Source organism: Dromiciops gliroides, chromosome 1 (genome assembly GCF_019393635.1).
Source record: "Dromiciops gliroides isolate mDroGli1 chromosome 1, mDroGli1.pri, whole genome shotgun sequence".
In the NCBI taxonomy this organism is placed as follows: Eukaryota; Metazoa; Chordata; class Mammalia; order Microbiotheria; family Microbiotheriidae; genus Dromiciops; species Dromiciops gliroides.
This window is the reverse complement of record NC_057861.1, coordinates 343,070,398-343,087,280: the sequence shown is the minus strand read 5'-3', so window position 1 is coordinate 343,087,280 and position 16,883 is coordinate 343,070,398. Positions and strand designations below refer to the sequence as shown.

General features: G+C 36.2%; 1 long non-coding RNA gene across 1 annotated transcript in view; it reads left to right on the top strand.

The window, feature by feature from the left end:
- Positions 1-16,883, top strand: part of LOC122737991 — a 196,067-nt gene that overhangs the window by 7,511 nt on the left and 171,673 nt on the right. The gene's annotated exons all lie outside the window — the stretch shown is intronic.

Below are 16,883 nucleotides of genomic sequence, written 5' to 3'. Positions count from 1 at the left end.
AACTCAATCACCAGAAGCAGCTTTCTTATCAGAAAAGAGCAATCACAACCTAAGGTTCAATTGAAAAAAAAAAAAGCCAAACATCTGCGTACTTAGAATCTCTCTCTCTCTCTCTCTCTCTCTCTCTCTCTCTCTCTCTCTCTCTCTCTCTCTCTCTCTCTCTCTCTCTCTCTCTTTCCCTCCCTCCCTCCCTCCCTCCCTCCCTTCCTCCTTCCCTCCCCCTCCTCCATTTTTTGCAAAAGGCAATAGGCTGTTTTACTAAACTACCCTTTAAGCCTTTTCTGTTGGGGATAGTCATTTAAAAAAAAAAATTAATGTAAAGCCAAGACGAATTGACTACACAGAGATAGATCAACATTAAGAGCTATAGATCTCTGCATCCTTCTATAAAGTGTACAAGGAAGTGAAGGGCATGTGTGTGAGGCAAACGTGTAAATATTTTATAAACTCATCCTTAATTAACAAAATCATTTCCATTATGTCTCCAATATGATCAACAGCAATTATGTGAGATTTTTAAGGTTTATAATTTTATGTCACCAGACTGTTGCTTGGGGGCAGAGGCACAATTGCTGTGCCAGCTGCAGTTGTATTTATTTGTTTTTCTACCTTGTTCCTGTAGGGCTGCATTATGCAGTTTTTAATTAGTTTGTGTTTGTATTTCACCCGTCCCAAATCAATGCCATCCTGGAGCAATGCAATGTAAATTCTTGCAGTACAGGTGTAGCTGCTAGCTCTGGAACACTAGGAAACTCATGTCTTACAAATGAAAGCAGTGAATGCCATTCAGCCAAACTGTCAGCTTTAAACAGCCAAGAGGAAAGAGATCAAAGCGGAGAGCAGGAACTTCTCCTCTCCAGATTAGAGTCTTTATGGTTTGAACTCTTAATGCTATTAAAGGGAACCAGGACATATAGCAAGCACATCATTGGTTACAAAGTTACTTTTAATTTTGCAAAAGTCCTTCCTCATTTTGGCCAGTGTAAACCTTCAGAGCATTTCACCAGGCACTCTTCCCTTTGAGGCCTCATAGGGCACTCATCTGAAATTATGCATAACTAATACCTTCAGAGACCCTTTCTGTTAGCTCACATATTTATATAACTTATCGTCTTTTAGAAAGATAATTTTGATTTCCTCCTCGGTTCCACTAAGTCTTTTAATAGAACTCAGAGCAATAAAACCTGAAATTCTAGTATCTCTAGACATGAAAAGTCCCTTTATGTTGTGTTTGGTGTCTCTTCTTTCTTGAAATGACCTCTGTATGGTGGTGTATAAATCTATTATTCCAGGCACTAGGGAATTCTTTTAAAGCTTTCTTTTTTGTTAGGAATAAGAGATTGTTCATCTTTAACTAGGCCACATAGAAATTATGATTCAACAGCAGTGTATATTTAATTAGAGTAATCTCACTTGAATTTAATTACCTAATGAATTATTTGTTTAAAAGGTAAAAAGGCTTGTTTGCCAAGTACAGTGCAGTCCACTGATAAGAACTTATGTTATAAGAATATTTGAGTTAAAAAAAAGAAGCATTTTATGGCTTCAATTTTAACTCTTTGATTCTATAAATGTTTATTAGCATACAAAACTCAAGCAAAACCTAGGGTGAAAATGTATAAAGTAATAGCCTATGATGTCAATTAAGAATTTATTTTTTTTAAATACCCATTTGTCTTCTGTCATGTATAGGTGAATATGTATGGGGTTTTTTTTTCAAAAATTAACATTCTTTAACAATTTAGAGATAAATATTCCTTTTCACTTCTGATGCATTTCATTGTTAAAGGTATAAGCCTGATATTTAATTCATTATATGAGTCTTATAGGATAGTCACTAGATTGATAGAATCTTTGGAAAAATCTTAGATCATACTTAACAACCAAAACCACCTCATTAAGTCCTAAATTTCCTCTCTGTGCTCTCCCCTCACAGCTACTCTCTGACATTGGCATATAGAGTAGATGCATATAAGGTAAAGTCATATTGTAAAGCATTTTTATGGTTATCAAACATCATAGGAAAGAAAGAAGAAACTTTCCAGCTGTTGACCTTGACCTCTCATTTCTCAAGCTACTCCATTTGCCCTGCTTTCACGACACAAAAGCAAATGATTCTACCCTGCACTATCTGTTCAGAGATACACTCTAAGTGGCTTGTCTATAAGTAATGGCAGCTATTGGTTTATCTGATCCTAGGTACATAGCTGGGGTCATTAAAAAAAGAGAGTTCTTTCTGGTAAAAATATAAAGTTAACGGTAATGCTTCCTAGCATGAGGTTGCTATAGTAATAGGCTATTTAGTTTAATTTCCTCCATAAGGATTCGTGTATATGTTCTGGTGTGTTGGAATTTAGGCTAGAGGCTGCCTATTTGGGACTAGAAAAATAGGACTGGGAAGTACCACAATTCTGGGAAAAGGGGGAAGTAAAGGGGGAAAAAAGAAAGATTGAATAGGAAAAGAGGTTTCTCTGGGTCTTGTTTAGGGGAGTGATCATCTAACAATTAGTTATAGAAAGGAGAATTATTATAATATGAAATTTAAATACATTAAATTATTAATTCCCTTGAAAAGATGAAGAATAGATATTACCTTAAAATTAATGGAAACCATTCCTATCAATAACTTTTGCCTACCTATTTTGAAAATAATGCTGTAGCAACCAAACATAATCTTATTTTAACATAAATCTTAATCACATTATTATGATTATCACAGAAGTATCTTTCTTCCAGAGACCCTAATTTTAAATGAAAACATATTTTAAAGCATATTTGTTCATGTAGATCATATATTCTTGCAAATAACAACTGACAGTAGGAACAGGAAAGGATTTTAGATAATATTTTATAAAGGATAATGCATTTCTCAGATATGAATAAGTGCAAGAATTATTTTCTGGTGTCAAGTCTCAAAGGAAATGATATGTGGGAAAAGAAAGAGGGGAAAAAAGGGAAATTTCATATTTTCTGTTTTGCCTCTTTCAAAATATTTGAAATTTAGACCAGTGTTTTGTCTCCTATCACTTTATATCAACAATTCAATAATGTATCATGGAAAATAAAAATCTGCTTACCCAAAGTTTCACTTTTAAAAATAAGATAACATTTCTTAACATACTAAAATCATTCTGTACAGAAACCTTATTTCATATCATTTCAACATATTAAGTTCCTAAGTGTAAATTTTTATATATGCTTAGATACTTTAAGTATTACTTGTAACTTCAAAATTATAATCCAATGAAGTCAGAAGCACTAGGTCACTTAAATATTACAAAACAACCATTAAGCATTGAGTTAAATTCTGTTTTATTTCTTTCTCATAAATACTGCTTGTATCAACATAGTTGGTTTGCATAAAAATAATATTCAGTGGGATGTGCAAGGAAAATAATAGAATTCAACACTCAGAATACAGCTGGCCCACTGTCCTGTATTTGTCTGGAGGAGGTGTATAGGTGTATGTGTTTATGTGTTTGTATGTTTGTGTGTGTACCTGTGTGTCTGTGTCATGGAATTTTTGGAGCCCTGAGGAGAGGCATAGAGAAGTATAACACAAAATTTTAGAAAGATACTCTTGGGAGTTTCATGTTGACAAAATTGTAATTTTACATGTGCTTGCCACTCAAAGTTCTTTTCTATCCTGAAGTTAGACCAAAGTTAGTCAATCACAGGATACTAATCTCTACGTTTTGCAGAGGTTTCTGAGTTCTGTGGTCCACACCCTCATACAGAATTTTGAGCCACAGCTTTCTCTTGATTTTGCCGGGGAAATCCAGAAAAATATCAAACACTCTGACTAGTATGGCAGCTGTAATTCATTTAAGAATCATGAGTGGGATAGATACAGCCTCACCTCTACCTCTGGGACCTGAGAAAGTTGATAAAATCAGTGTTTTTTTTTCGAATTTAAAACTGTCCTCTTGAGCCAGAAGATCTTTGGATACTTAGAGATCTCTTCTGCAGTTTTAGTTGCTTCAAATCATTGTGGAATGATCTCCATCATTTCAGAATACCCTAAATAACTCCACAAAGTAAATCAGAAGTGCAGCTGGGAATGGGGAGGTATGCTGAGGAGATACTCAAAGAAAACTCTGTTACAAGGTTTCCTTCATCTTAGTAATTCTATCCAGATCCTTCAGAGTCTCAAGTCCAGACTAATGTATTGCTTGACCAATTGGCTATCCTCCCCTATAGTCCACCCACATTTACATACAAACTTGCTGGATATTAGTTGATTTAAGAAAAGTTTAATGTTCCTTGGCCAAAATTAGATGAGCAATAGTCAGTTTGAGTTTGTCTATGGGGATAAGAAATCTTTCTTCTTACTTGATAAACAGAAGTTTTGTGTCTAAGAGTCATCCCAGCAGATCCTGCTTTACCCTTTACACTCTCTACTATCCTTCCAGTAAATATTCCACAGGACAAAATTCTTTTATTCAAATCCTTTTCCTTGTTCTCAGCAGTGGCCTCTAACCACCAATGGCCTGTTTTATTTTATTTTTAAATGTTCCCCCCTCTCCCAAGAATCCAGGATATTCACGATTTAAATTTTTTTCTAATCCCCATTTAAACTTTCCTGAGATTCTGTCCTATTCCCTTAAGACTTGCTAAATAACTAATTTGAGAATCTAGTCAATTAAATCAAGCTAAGGTATTAATGACTAAAAATGTCTTCATGCAAGCCCTTTCTCAGTATTGTACAGGGAGGTAGCTGTGACACTTGAAATGGAACTCTGTCAAAGAGAGAGAAACTCTAGGTTTGAATTCAGGCTCCACCATTTCTTAGATGTGTGAGCATGAGCAGTCTGCTTACCTCTCTGAATCTCAATCTCCTCATCTATAAATTGGCAATAATAATACTTGAAGTAATTATTTAACCAGCATGGTATGAGGAAAGTGCTTTTTAATCCTAATTAAAAAAAATATATAAATGTGAGCTATTTTAATGCTCATCTTTAAGAATGCCTTAAAACAAAAGAGTGAGCAACTTAAGGGATTTCAAGAATGAAGATATGGCAAATGGGATAGAAATCCAGGTCTCTTTTCTGGTGTCCTTCAAATCAAAATGATAAGGGAAGCTTGTAACATTGCCATATGAAGGTTGAACTCAGTTGCAGAAATTTTACCTCACTTCTGAAGCATCCTAGCAATGCTGATAATTCCCCATTATTGGAAATTTTTATGAAATGTCCTTCTTCCTGTAATGGGGAAGTTACTATTAAAGAAGAGTACAATGTTTGTTCTTCCTAAGAAAGAGGAAATATTGATAGTCTCTGAGATGAAAGAAATTGGCAAGTTGTCCTTACCCCTGTCCTTTACTTGCCTTCATGGTATGCCCTGCTTTCATTTCCCTGGGACTGTCTGTCTTCTCTATAGGAAAAGTTGGCTCCCAGTGCTTCAGTTCCACCCCCTATCTTCAAACATTCATTCCCAAGGAACAAATCTAATTTTGTCTTGAGATTAAGGAGTCCTCTTCAGCAAAGGGAGGGAGGAGGTTAAAAATGTGCCCAGAATAAAAATATGAAAAGTATGGAACAGGTATTTTTATTCCCACAGAGAAAAGGGGAATGCTAAGTAAAAAGAATAGAATAGTTACAATAAGTCAAGGCGCTAATGTTCAAACTTCTTTGGGACATTTTCAAACAGATCCTCTTAAGAGCTGCTCAACTTCCACTGAGTACTTCCTGATCAGTGCCAAGTAGGTTCTCTCTTTCTGGTGATCTCCTTCTGAGAACAACTTTGTATTTTTTCATCTAGTCTGCCTCTGCTACTCTTGCTGCCCCAACTATTCTAGGAAGTTACTACTCTCCCGATTGGGCACTCAGGACTGAGAAGATGCAAATTTCCTTTTGAAATATGACAAGGTCCTACACTAAAAGAAATAAGGCACAAATGAAAGGCAGATTGTAGGGAGACAGGGATCTCCCTAGAAGACCAAGGGCTCATGTTTTCCACCTAAGCCTCAGTCATCCTTACATTTCAAAGCCAGTAGAAGAAGAGGGATAAGGGTAGGTCCCCGTCTTCCTTCCCCTTTCCCACTTAGTTTTTCCACAGAGTTTCAAAGAGTAGGCAATTAAAAACTTTTTTGTTACCACAAAGTAGAGCTCCTGAGTCACCATGGCTAACCAGAAACAATCAGGTGATATCTGTCCCTGTTCTGAAGTTTGTGTGTGGAAGTAGAAAGGCCCCTTTATTATATGAACAAGGAAGCAGGCCCACTACATACTTCAATGGAATGCTGAATAAGAATGCTCCAATTGGGTGATCCAAGGAAGTTCTGCAATGAAAAATAATAATAACAATGGTAAGAATGTTGAATTTGGAGTCAAGGGATTTAGGGTTTGATTTTATACATAATTTCAAACTACATTTTGGGGGTTAAAATTTCTAGGATCCCTCAGTGATCTAATTTTATGATTTTACAATTTTATTTCCTAGAATAAAACCTTTAATGGCAGGTTATTTTTTATTTTTACACTTTTCAGATATAGAAACTGAGATACAGGGAAATTAAATTTGGCTATCATGACACAACCTCCTAAAAGAAGAAAAAAAAGATTTAAATTCATACAATTTATAATCCTTTGTACTGAAACAAGTATGGGTGAGAACATGTTTTCTACCTTGAATTATAGGCTGCTCCTTTGACACTGTCACCATCCCTAACTGAACTCAGTTCTTCCTCTGGCATGCAAGGGAATTGATATGTTGTTTTCTGTTCTGTAACATGAATACGGGAGACACTGGGTACAAGTTAAATACTAATATTTACATTTCAGGCACACCTTTCCTAGAGAAGAACAGAGCACATTAAGGATCTCAAGCAGGTAACCCCTACCCCAACATAAACAGTCCCCATTTTGAGTTACAAAAACAAAAAGAAATTAAATCATCCATGGAAAATAGCAGAGGCTCATAGTATCAGGTTCTATTAAAAAGGAGACTTTAGGCAAAAAAGAATTGTGATAAATATGTAAAATATAACTCCAGAAATTCCATTTCTTCAGCAGCTGTTACTCACTGCCTTTAGATGCTTTGACATCATGCTGGGAGTGAATATGGCAAGGGATTGAGATCATTTTACAGATTGAGGCCTTTGTGACATTTCTCTGTCAGGCTTGGGTAAATGGTTTGTCTAAGGTCACTTGGCAAGCCAGTAATAAACTCAGGATTAGAGCTGTGGCAGTCAGTCTAGTAATCTATTTACTAGACCAGTGCATCTAAAGACTTGCCAACCCCTTGATATAACATCCATTTTCATCATCTCCTTTGTGTTGGCAAGAGAAGCTGTTGCATTGCAGGAAGAAAGCATCATGATTAACCTTTGACAAGGTGAGTCAAGTGAATAGTCCTCCATGATTCTTAATTCTTTATCTATGTGAACTATAGTACTCCTTTTGGTCACAGAAATACATACATGTGGGGCGGCTAGGTGGCGCAGTGGATAACAAGCACCGGCCCTGGATTCAGTAGTAACTGAGTTCAAATCCGGCCTCAGACACTTGACACTTACTAGCTGTGTGACCCTGGGCAAGTCACTTAACCCCCATTGCCCCACAAAAAATATATACATGTGCAGCCTGATATAATCCCAAGATCACAGAACTTGCTGTGCTGGAAGAGCCCTCAATGATCACTTAGTCCAACCTCCTAAAGTTACAGATGAAGCAGCTGAGGCCCCGAGAGGTTGTCATTTGCCTAGAGTCACAAAGGTGACAGGCTTGTGACTTTGGTTCACTTTTAAGAAACATTGCATAGTAAGCCAGTCTTTAATTAAAGAAAGGTATGACACTCTGAACCCCTGATACCTGTTTGGTCCTCCAAGAAGAACTTCTCTGGGAGTCTCACTAATATGAACATATATACAAGGACTCCATGAGGATAGTTTTTGTGGATTTATGCTTGAGAGAATCTGTTTCTGGGGGGCTATGGAGGGTTTCCAACCACTCAGTCTTCATTTGGGACTCTGCAACATTTTAAATACTGAGGCAGCCAGGTGTCATCTCTTCTCTCTTTTTCTAGATCTTCACAGTGAGGGCCTGGGACATTTTGATTGAATGAGAGGAAAAATGGGAACTGGTTCAGCTATTGGCTAGTCTCATAGTTATTAATACATAGTACAAATATTGGTGAGAAGATAGCTACATGGCCTTGTGTAGGTCATTCTAGATCTAACTCTATTCGGTTTTATATAACAAAGCCCTTCACAAAATTCAGGAATAAAACAAGCACATGCACACATATATGTGTACACATATGTACATATAAATGTATTTTCATATAATTGGCTACATGTAGTATTTAATACAGTCCTTTCTGTCATTACTAGTGATGCCCATACAGAGGTATGTTCTTATAGACACATTTTCCACACATGATAAGAATTCATGCTGGATTAACAATCACTTATTTGGGCCATAGCTTTGCATTTCAATTCAGCTTCTCCTCCTCATTTCTATAATGCTTCTACCACCTATCTTCCCTGAAGTTTATTTCAACAATCTTCATTGCTATTTGGCACCTTCATTTGATATCACTAAAGAATCTAAAAGTGTGACTAGGAAGGTAGGGATTGGGCCCATGAGTGGGAGACATGTAAGTATGATGAGCTAGAAAAAACACTGGGCCAAGGCTAAGTATCCCAGGGTTTGAGTGCTGGCTTTGTCATTTACTAGCTGAAATGACTTCAAACCACTCATTTCACTTTGCTATCTCAATTTTTTCAATTTCACAATGAGGGTATTAATGCCTGATTTGTCAACCAGGTTGCGAACAGAGAGAAAGAGCTAAGGATAGAATTTTTAAAATAGGACTTTACAAACATATTTTAAAAACACACAAGTTTTTAATGCTAGGCAATTCCATTTTTGGCCGCCTCTATTTTGACTAAGTCTAAGAATACACATTACATCTAAGGCATAAAGTCTCTAGTGGGCATTTACATGATTGGGAAGTGATTTTCAAACCTGGCACAAATGGGTACACAAAACAGATAAGACTATTAAAATCAGATGAGACAATGTATGTGACAATGTTTCATAAAGTAAAGTACAAATATAAAATATTATTTCTAGTATTGCTTTCCATATGACCAGAATCAGTATTCATAGTGTGTGTGTATATATATATATATATATATATATATATATATATATATATATATGTATGTATGTATTTTTTAAAAAGATAAACAATCTTGTTGCTCTCTTATGTTCTATCCAACATTTAATGAAGATTTTTTTTTAAATAACGAAAAGACCAGAGGGAGGCAATGTAAACAAATAAAGGTAATTATCTTCATTATTATTAATAAACAGTGGTGATAATTTTCTCGCAAGATTTCCCTAGATAAACAATGTTCAGGCCACAACACAAAGATTCAGCTAATGTTAACTTCCAGAGGGAAAAAAAATACAATAGTTATACAATAGCCTAACAATTTCTCTGTATTCTTTCATAAAAGCTCAGTCGGTTACAGGATTGCTCAAAATTTCAGGATCAAACTCTACTTCTGTCTAGGTAGCTATCTTTTTACCAATATATACATAATGTATGCAAGCCATCTAATAGATTTTCATCTCCAATTTAGCATGCTCGATACCAATTAATACATTTCATCAAAGCCACTTAGCATCTTCACTTAGGAATACACACTGCAGCGCTTTCTTATATTTAACTCTTATTCTCTGAGCAAAGGCATGGAGCGACTACTGGACTGACACTATATGAGCAATAGTGAGAAGTTCATGGACCTATCAAAGTCTTAGTTCTTCAGCAACTAGTGTAACTTTAATTATGCACCTGAACAGCAATGTTGTACAAGGAACCAAAATATTGGTTAGAAGAATGTAGCTCTTTTAATACAGTAGAATCAATGAGCTACCTTTTAGGAAGATGTGGAGTCACAAACTTTTAGAAAAGTATATTGTTTTCTCTTTGCTAATTAAAAAAATAATGCTGCACAGTGGATAGAGCACCGGCCCTGGAGTCAGGAGGACCTGGGTTCAAATCCAGCCTCAGACACTTGACACTTACTACCTGTGTGACCCTGGGCAAGTCACTTAACCCCAATTGCCTCACTAAAATATTTTTTTAAAAAATGCTACAAATGTTTCCTTGTATTATAATCCAATAGAGTATAATTAATTTTATGTCAGTACTTGTTATTTCATGAATGTTAACATGCCATTTTGAAAAAAAAAGGAAGAAATAAGAAAGAACCCTTGTAACAAATATGCATGGTCATGCAAAACAAATTTCCATATTGACCATGTCCAAAAAATCTATGTGCTTCAATCAGCATCTTGAGTCCATTACCTGTCATGAGTTGGGTGGCCTGCTTCATCACTGGCCCTCTGTAGTTATGAGTTGTCATTGCAATGACCAGAGTTCTCAAGGCTTTCAAAGGTCTTTGTCTTTACAGTGTTGTCATTGTATAAATTCTCCTGATTCGGCTCACCTCACTCTGCATCAGTTCACATAATTCTTTCTAGGTTTCACTGAAACATCATCTTTTATGACACAATTTTTTGATCATTTTTAGGCTAGCACAATTACAATGACTATACTTACATAAAAATAGATAGCTTTTAATGTTGAATTCAGTTGTATACAACCTTGTACATTTTTAACAGTAATATTTAAACAGTCAGTATTCACTAGCAAATAGTAATTTTTTTTTTTGCAGGCAATGGGGGTTAAGTGACTTGCCCAGCGTCACACAGCTAGTAGTGTCAAGTGTCTGAGGCTGAATTTGAACTCAGGTACTCCTGAATCCAGGACCAGTGTTTTAACCACTGTGCCATCTAGCTGCCCCCAACAAATAGTATTTTTTTTAAAGCATTGGTTGCTTACTCCTTCCTTTCCAATTTTCTTCCTCTTGTGAAGGGCACCACTAGCCTCTCATTCATCCAGGATCAAAATTTTGGCATTGTCCTCAACTCTGTACTTACATTCTTCCCACATTTAAAATCTGTCAGATTTTGTCATTTTCATCTTCACAGTATCCCATTTATACCTGGCCTTCTCTCTACATATATAGCCACAGCCTCATCACATTTCCTTTACTTCAGTAGCCTTCTAATTATTCTCCCTGCCTCAAGTCTTTGCTCAATTCAATCCATCTACTCAGCTGCCGAAGTGATCTTCCCAAAGCACAGGTCTGCCTATGTTCTTCCTCACTAACCTTGGATCAAATATAAATTTGTTTGGCATTTAAAACCATTTAGAATCTGGGCCCTTCCTACCATTCCTCTACATTCTAGTTATGCTTCCCTCCCTTCTACACAGTCTATAATCCAGCTACACGGACCTATTTGTGATTCTTCATTCAGGACATTCCATCTCCCAACTTGGTACATTTATCCTGGTTGTTCTCTATTCTTGCTTGGGCTGATTCTCCAGTTCTACTGTGACTTCTACCTTCCCTACCTTTTTTCAATACTCAGATACGATCTTCAGATCCATCCTTTCCTACAAATGCCCCTTCCCTTCAAACAAACACCTCTTCTTCAAGACCACAAATTCCAGCTAGTTTTCAAATTCCTGTCCACCACCAAACAACAGAATGATGGTGAAAGAGCATGGGAAACTTAGCTGCATGCTACCATAAGAGACAGCCCACTTCTTTATTTTGCAGATGGGTAACACTGAAATATATTTTCATATGCTATTCCAAAATTAAAATTCTGCACAGGTCTTTGCAAACCCATGTCTGAAAATACAAATGGCATAATTTGCCACTGTTCTTCTATCTACAGTAATTTCTCTGTTTCAATTTTAGCAGTTGCTCTAATTCCTTCTGTCCTTGTGTTTATTCTCAGATGAACAGCTACTCTTTTCACTTATAAATTGACTTGTGTATCTGTTGATGAGTGGTGCATTTTAATGATGGATTCAGCAAAGCCATTCAATGAGAGTGTTATTTTTACTTTAAGGCCAAGTATCCTCAGTTGCATTGTTCCCTACAGCTCTTGAGTGACCAGAATAGAGATGTGGTTAAAGAGCCAATTATCCATGGAGACATGGTTTAAAGTTAAGATACACATGCTTACAGGGGCACTTATGTGTGTAAATAAATCTTTGGACACAATGACAACATCTAATGACACTTTTTAGTGGTTTTACCCTCCCCCCCCCAACCCGTATCACAATGGTTACATAGCAATGAAATAGGTCATTACCAACTGGTTGAAGCAAGGTTAGAGATATAGAAAAAAGGAACAGGAGCAGTTCCACTTCAGCTCTGATTACGTTCCATCGCCCTGCCTACACTTCTCACACTCCCTTTGAAGTGAGGATGAAAGAATAGAATGAAGTAAAGGTAAAAAAAGCAAAGTAAGGAAGAAGGAAAGCAGAAGAAGGAGAAAGAGACTTAGGTAGGAGTGATAGTGAAGAGTTCTTTGGAAATGGACTTCAGGCTATCAAAATAAGAACATGAACACTTATAAGAGCCACTCTCCCTTGCTTCTTCCTTTGCTACTTCCTTTGACCCTTGAAGCCTTGTGTTGAGCAAATTCATAGAATCTAGAAAGGACTAAAAATGCCTCATTTATTCACATTATTGATCAACTCTCTTCTGAGCTCCAGACTCACATTTTCAGTTGTCACCAGGACATCTTTGTCTAGATGTTCTACTGTCATCTCAAGATCAATAGATCCTAAATGAAGCTAACTATATTTCCCCCTAAAACTTATTTCTGCTTCTGACTTGACTCTTTATGTCTATGGTGCTACTATTTACTTAGTCTTCCATGTCCACAACCATGGAATTAGCTTTGACTCATCACTTCCACCTATCATCTCATAATCAGTGAGTTTGGCAGTTAGCCCTTCCTCCCTTGCAATTTTTAAACATACTTTTAGAATGTTATGTATTACAGTTATATATGTGTTTTAGCTTCATACCAAATTCTAAGTTTGATGGTGAGGGCAGCTAAGGTGGCTCAGTGGATAGAACCTGGAATGAGGAAGACTCATCTTCCCAAGTTCAAATCTGGCCTCAGACACTTACTAGCTGTGTGACCCTGGGCAAGTCACTTCACCCCCTTTGCCTCAGTTTCTTCATCTGTACAATGAGCTGGAGAAAGAAATGGCAAACCATTCCAGTATTTTTGCCAAGAAAATGCCAAATGGGTTCACAGAGTCAAACGCAACTAAAAAATAGCAACAAATTATGTATCACCCTCAAGACTTTGACCAATGTATGAGTTAATAAATTGTTGTTCAATGTTTCATGATGAATGGATGAATATCCTATAATCAATGAATCAACAAGGATTTATTAAACATTGTTATATTTCAAGCGTTGGCTAATTTATGGGGATACAATGTAACAGTGATACTCCTTGGCTTCAAGAAGCTAAAAACCTTTCTGACACTTTAAGCTGATTCAAAATTTTCTATCCTTTTCACTATTATATTTTTTACACTCCATTCTAAACTTCTGTTATATAATCACAAGTCTCTATTAAATAAATTATATTTCTAATATAATCATTGTGAATTTCACTAAAAATCTATTATAAATTGAAAATGATAAAAAGAAATATAATTCCACTTAAATAATTCTATATATCGAGATACTTTTGCCTTCGTGTAATAAATCAATGTACTTTGTAGTTTTCTGCAACAAACTTTGGTCAAACCATCAATTAACCAAACTGTGGTCTTATGCCTGTCATATCACTAAAAGACCTAGAAACAATTAAAAGAGAAGTTTTACACAGCAATGCATTGAACATATTAAGTGACAGTGTACAAACTAGTCATTTTCTGACAGAATTGAAAATTCAAACTAAAATCTATCCAGTTGAATGCTTGCTGCCAGAAAGGGCTTTATAAAACATCATGGAATGATGCTTGATTACTTTTTTGTGCCTTGAAAAGTTAAATCCTTGATTACTTGCTATTATTAACTTTTTGATCCAGCTGCTGATTAATCTAGGAAGTACAAACCAGTTGTTTTTTTTTTCCTTTAGAAAGATGAGGTCAGAGGCTGTAAAAGGTTTTAACCAAGTATTTATTGAAGGACTACTAAGACATTAGTCAGGTGCTAAATCCAAGGTTGTCAGGGTCCTCAAAGAGCTTATGTTTTCTTCTGTACATGTAAGGGATACTTACATTTTCTATGGACATATTCAGAATTTATGTAGAAACTTAAAGACATAATAAAGGTAACACTGGTGGGGCAGGCAATGTGGCACTTTAAAGGAATGCTGCATTTGGAGTTCAAGGACTGGATCAGAATTCTAGCTTAGCCACTTAATGTTGTGACCTTCCACAAAATTTTGCCTGTGTCAGTTTCTTCACATATAAAATGAGGAGTTTGAACTAACCGACCTCTAAAGGTCCTTCTCACTCTACATGTATGATAAATCCCTGTGTTCTATCTCTGACAGAAGTGCTCAGGGACAGTCTTATAGTCAGGGTGACATGGTTGTCATCCACAGCGGTAACTTAAGGTGGTTAAGAATGTTTCTTAAATACTTTGGGCCCCCTATTATTATTATTACCCTACCTCATATATAATACCAAGAGATTCATCCAAGCATTTTGAATCTATTTATATTGTCTAACTAATTTACCACTTTTTTATAATTACAAATATTCGAAGGATTTTATGTGGAAACTCTCCCTCAGTGTAGATGTCAACCCTGTCTCAATCTAGTCTAAGCAAGTAGCTAAATTCTAGGAGGCTCCAGCTGACAGACAATATATTATTTGGTCAGGGTCACACAGTCATTAAAAGTCAAGTGGACATTTGATTCCAGGTTTTTCTAACTCAAAGCCTAGTGCTATACCAATCAACTACCAATACCAACTATTACTACTACTACTTCTTCTGCTGCTGCTGCTGCTGCTACTACTGCTCTATTAGAGACTTACATATATTACCAGTTGCAAAAAGTATGCCCTTGTATTTATGCTAAAGTTGAGGCTTTCAAATGATTCTTCATGTCAGTGTTCACAGTTACCTTATTCATGTTATTCATGGTTCTATAGACAACTCTTATATCCTCTCTCAACCTTCATTTTCCCACACTTGTGAGTTGTGACATTTTTGCTTTTGCATATTCTCATGGATTGTGGAGTTTCTGATTCCTGAACCAAAAAGACATATTTGGGGAAGTGATATCAAGGATGCTTAAATTACATTTGGAGCAAGTTGAATATTATTCATTGAACATTGCCATATTTTAAAGTACCTTAATTAAAGTTACCCTCATTAAGGCCACCAGAGGAAAGGGAAACTATTTTAAGACTGCTTCAATTAAGGTTGCTTAGTTAAGGACATCCTATTTAAGGTGCTCATAGCTAATCATTCTTTGCTTATGAAGCTGTTTTGATCCAAGAAATGCTTATAATAATAATACAATGACACCTTAAGGTTTCCAAAAGTATTTTTTGGATATGATTTTACTTAGACCTCACAACTATAGGCTTTGTTACCCTTATTATCCCATTTCATAAATGGGGAAACTGAGACTCAGAAAAGTTAAATGGTCACCCAGCTATTTAAATATTAGGGAAAGGACTAGAATGCTAATTTTCCTAGCTTCAGACTGAGTCTCCTATCTACAATACCATAATGCCTTACAACCCTACCAGTAGGGAAAGGCAGGTATCTCTCTTTCAGCCACTATATATAAGCCACTGAAGTCTGCATGGTCAGTTCTTGGAATGTCCCTACCCCAAGACAGCCCTGACCCTCACTCTTCATCTGTTTCTTTGGATGTGGAAAGGGAAAAGAGGAGAAATGAATGAGGCAGAAAAGAGAGTAAAAGAAAAACAGAGAGAGAAAGAAAGGCTAAAAAATACTTATTTTATCTACATTGCTAAATTTCTTCCCATTTTTTAAAGTTTCTGTTTGTTTTATAACTCTCTTCCTCTCCTGAAAGCTTTTTATTTTGGTCTTTTTTTTCTATCACATTTATTTCTGAATCTATCCCTGCTTGCTTTCTCTAACCAGCACAAGGTGCACCTAGATGTCATAGTGGTTAGAATGCTAGGCTTTGAGTCAGGAAGACTCATCTTCCTAAATTCAAATCTGCCCTTACTAGCTGTGTGACCCTGTGCAAGTCATTTAACCTTGCTTGCCTCAGTTTCTTCATCCATAAAATGAACTGGAGAAGGAAATGTCAAACTGTTCTAATATCTTTGTCAAGAAAATCCCAGACGAGGTCTCAAAGAGTCAGATATGACTGAAAAACAGCCTAATAACAACACAACCCAACAAACCTTTCCCTGTAGCAAAGATTTTTTTTCCCCAAAGGGAAAAAAAAAACAAAGGGCAGGAGGAGTAGAGCATTTTGCACTCAGAAATATCAGTGTGGGATAAAGTATACAAAATAGGAGAGGAAGTTTTACAGTTCTTCAGTCATTGCCACCAATTAATTCCCTTAGTGATAAAATATTATGTATACTCGGCTTTATCTATTGTATCTATTTCCCCCCCCCATAACATGCCCTGTGTATTCTGGCCACAGACTTCCTTCTCATTTCCTCTCTAACTTGGAACTACAAGGGTTTCTAGTAGGTGACCTTTTACCTTATCTTGCATGGTACCAGGCAAATGAATGATCATTCTGGCTATGTCCAAACCACTCGACCCTGTCTGGCTCCCCTTCATGTGCTGTCTTACCACTATTAGAATATAGGCTCCTTGAGCTCTGGAATTTTTTTGTCTTTGTAGCCACATCTTACCACCCTGCCTACATAAACATAGTAAGCATTTAATAAATGCCTTATCATTTGTGTATATTTCTTTGATAAGGTATATTTAAATTGAATTTTTGTAAATGAAATGTATTAAAATGGATTAGGGGAGCTTATTATTAAGTGTGATGTGATTTTGAACACTTTTAGGAAGCAAATTA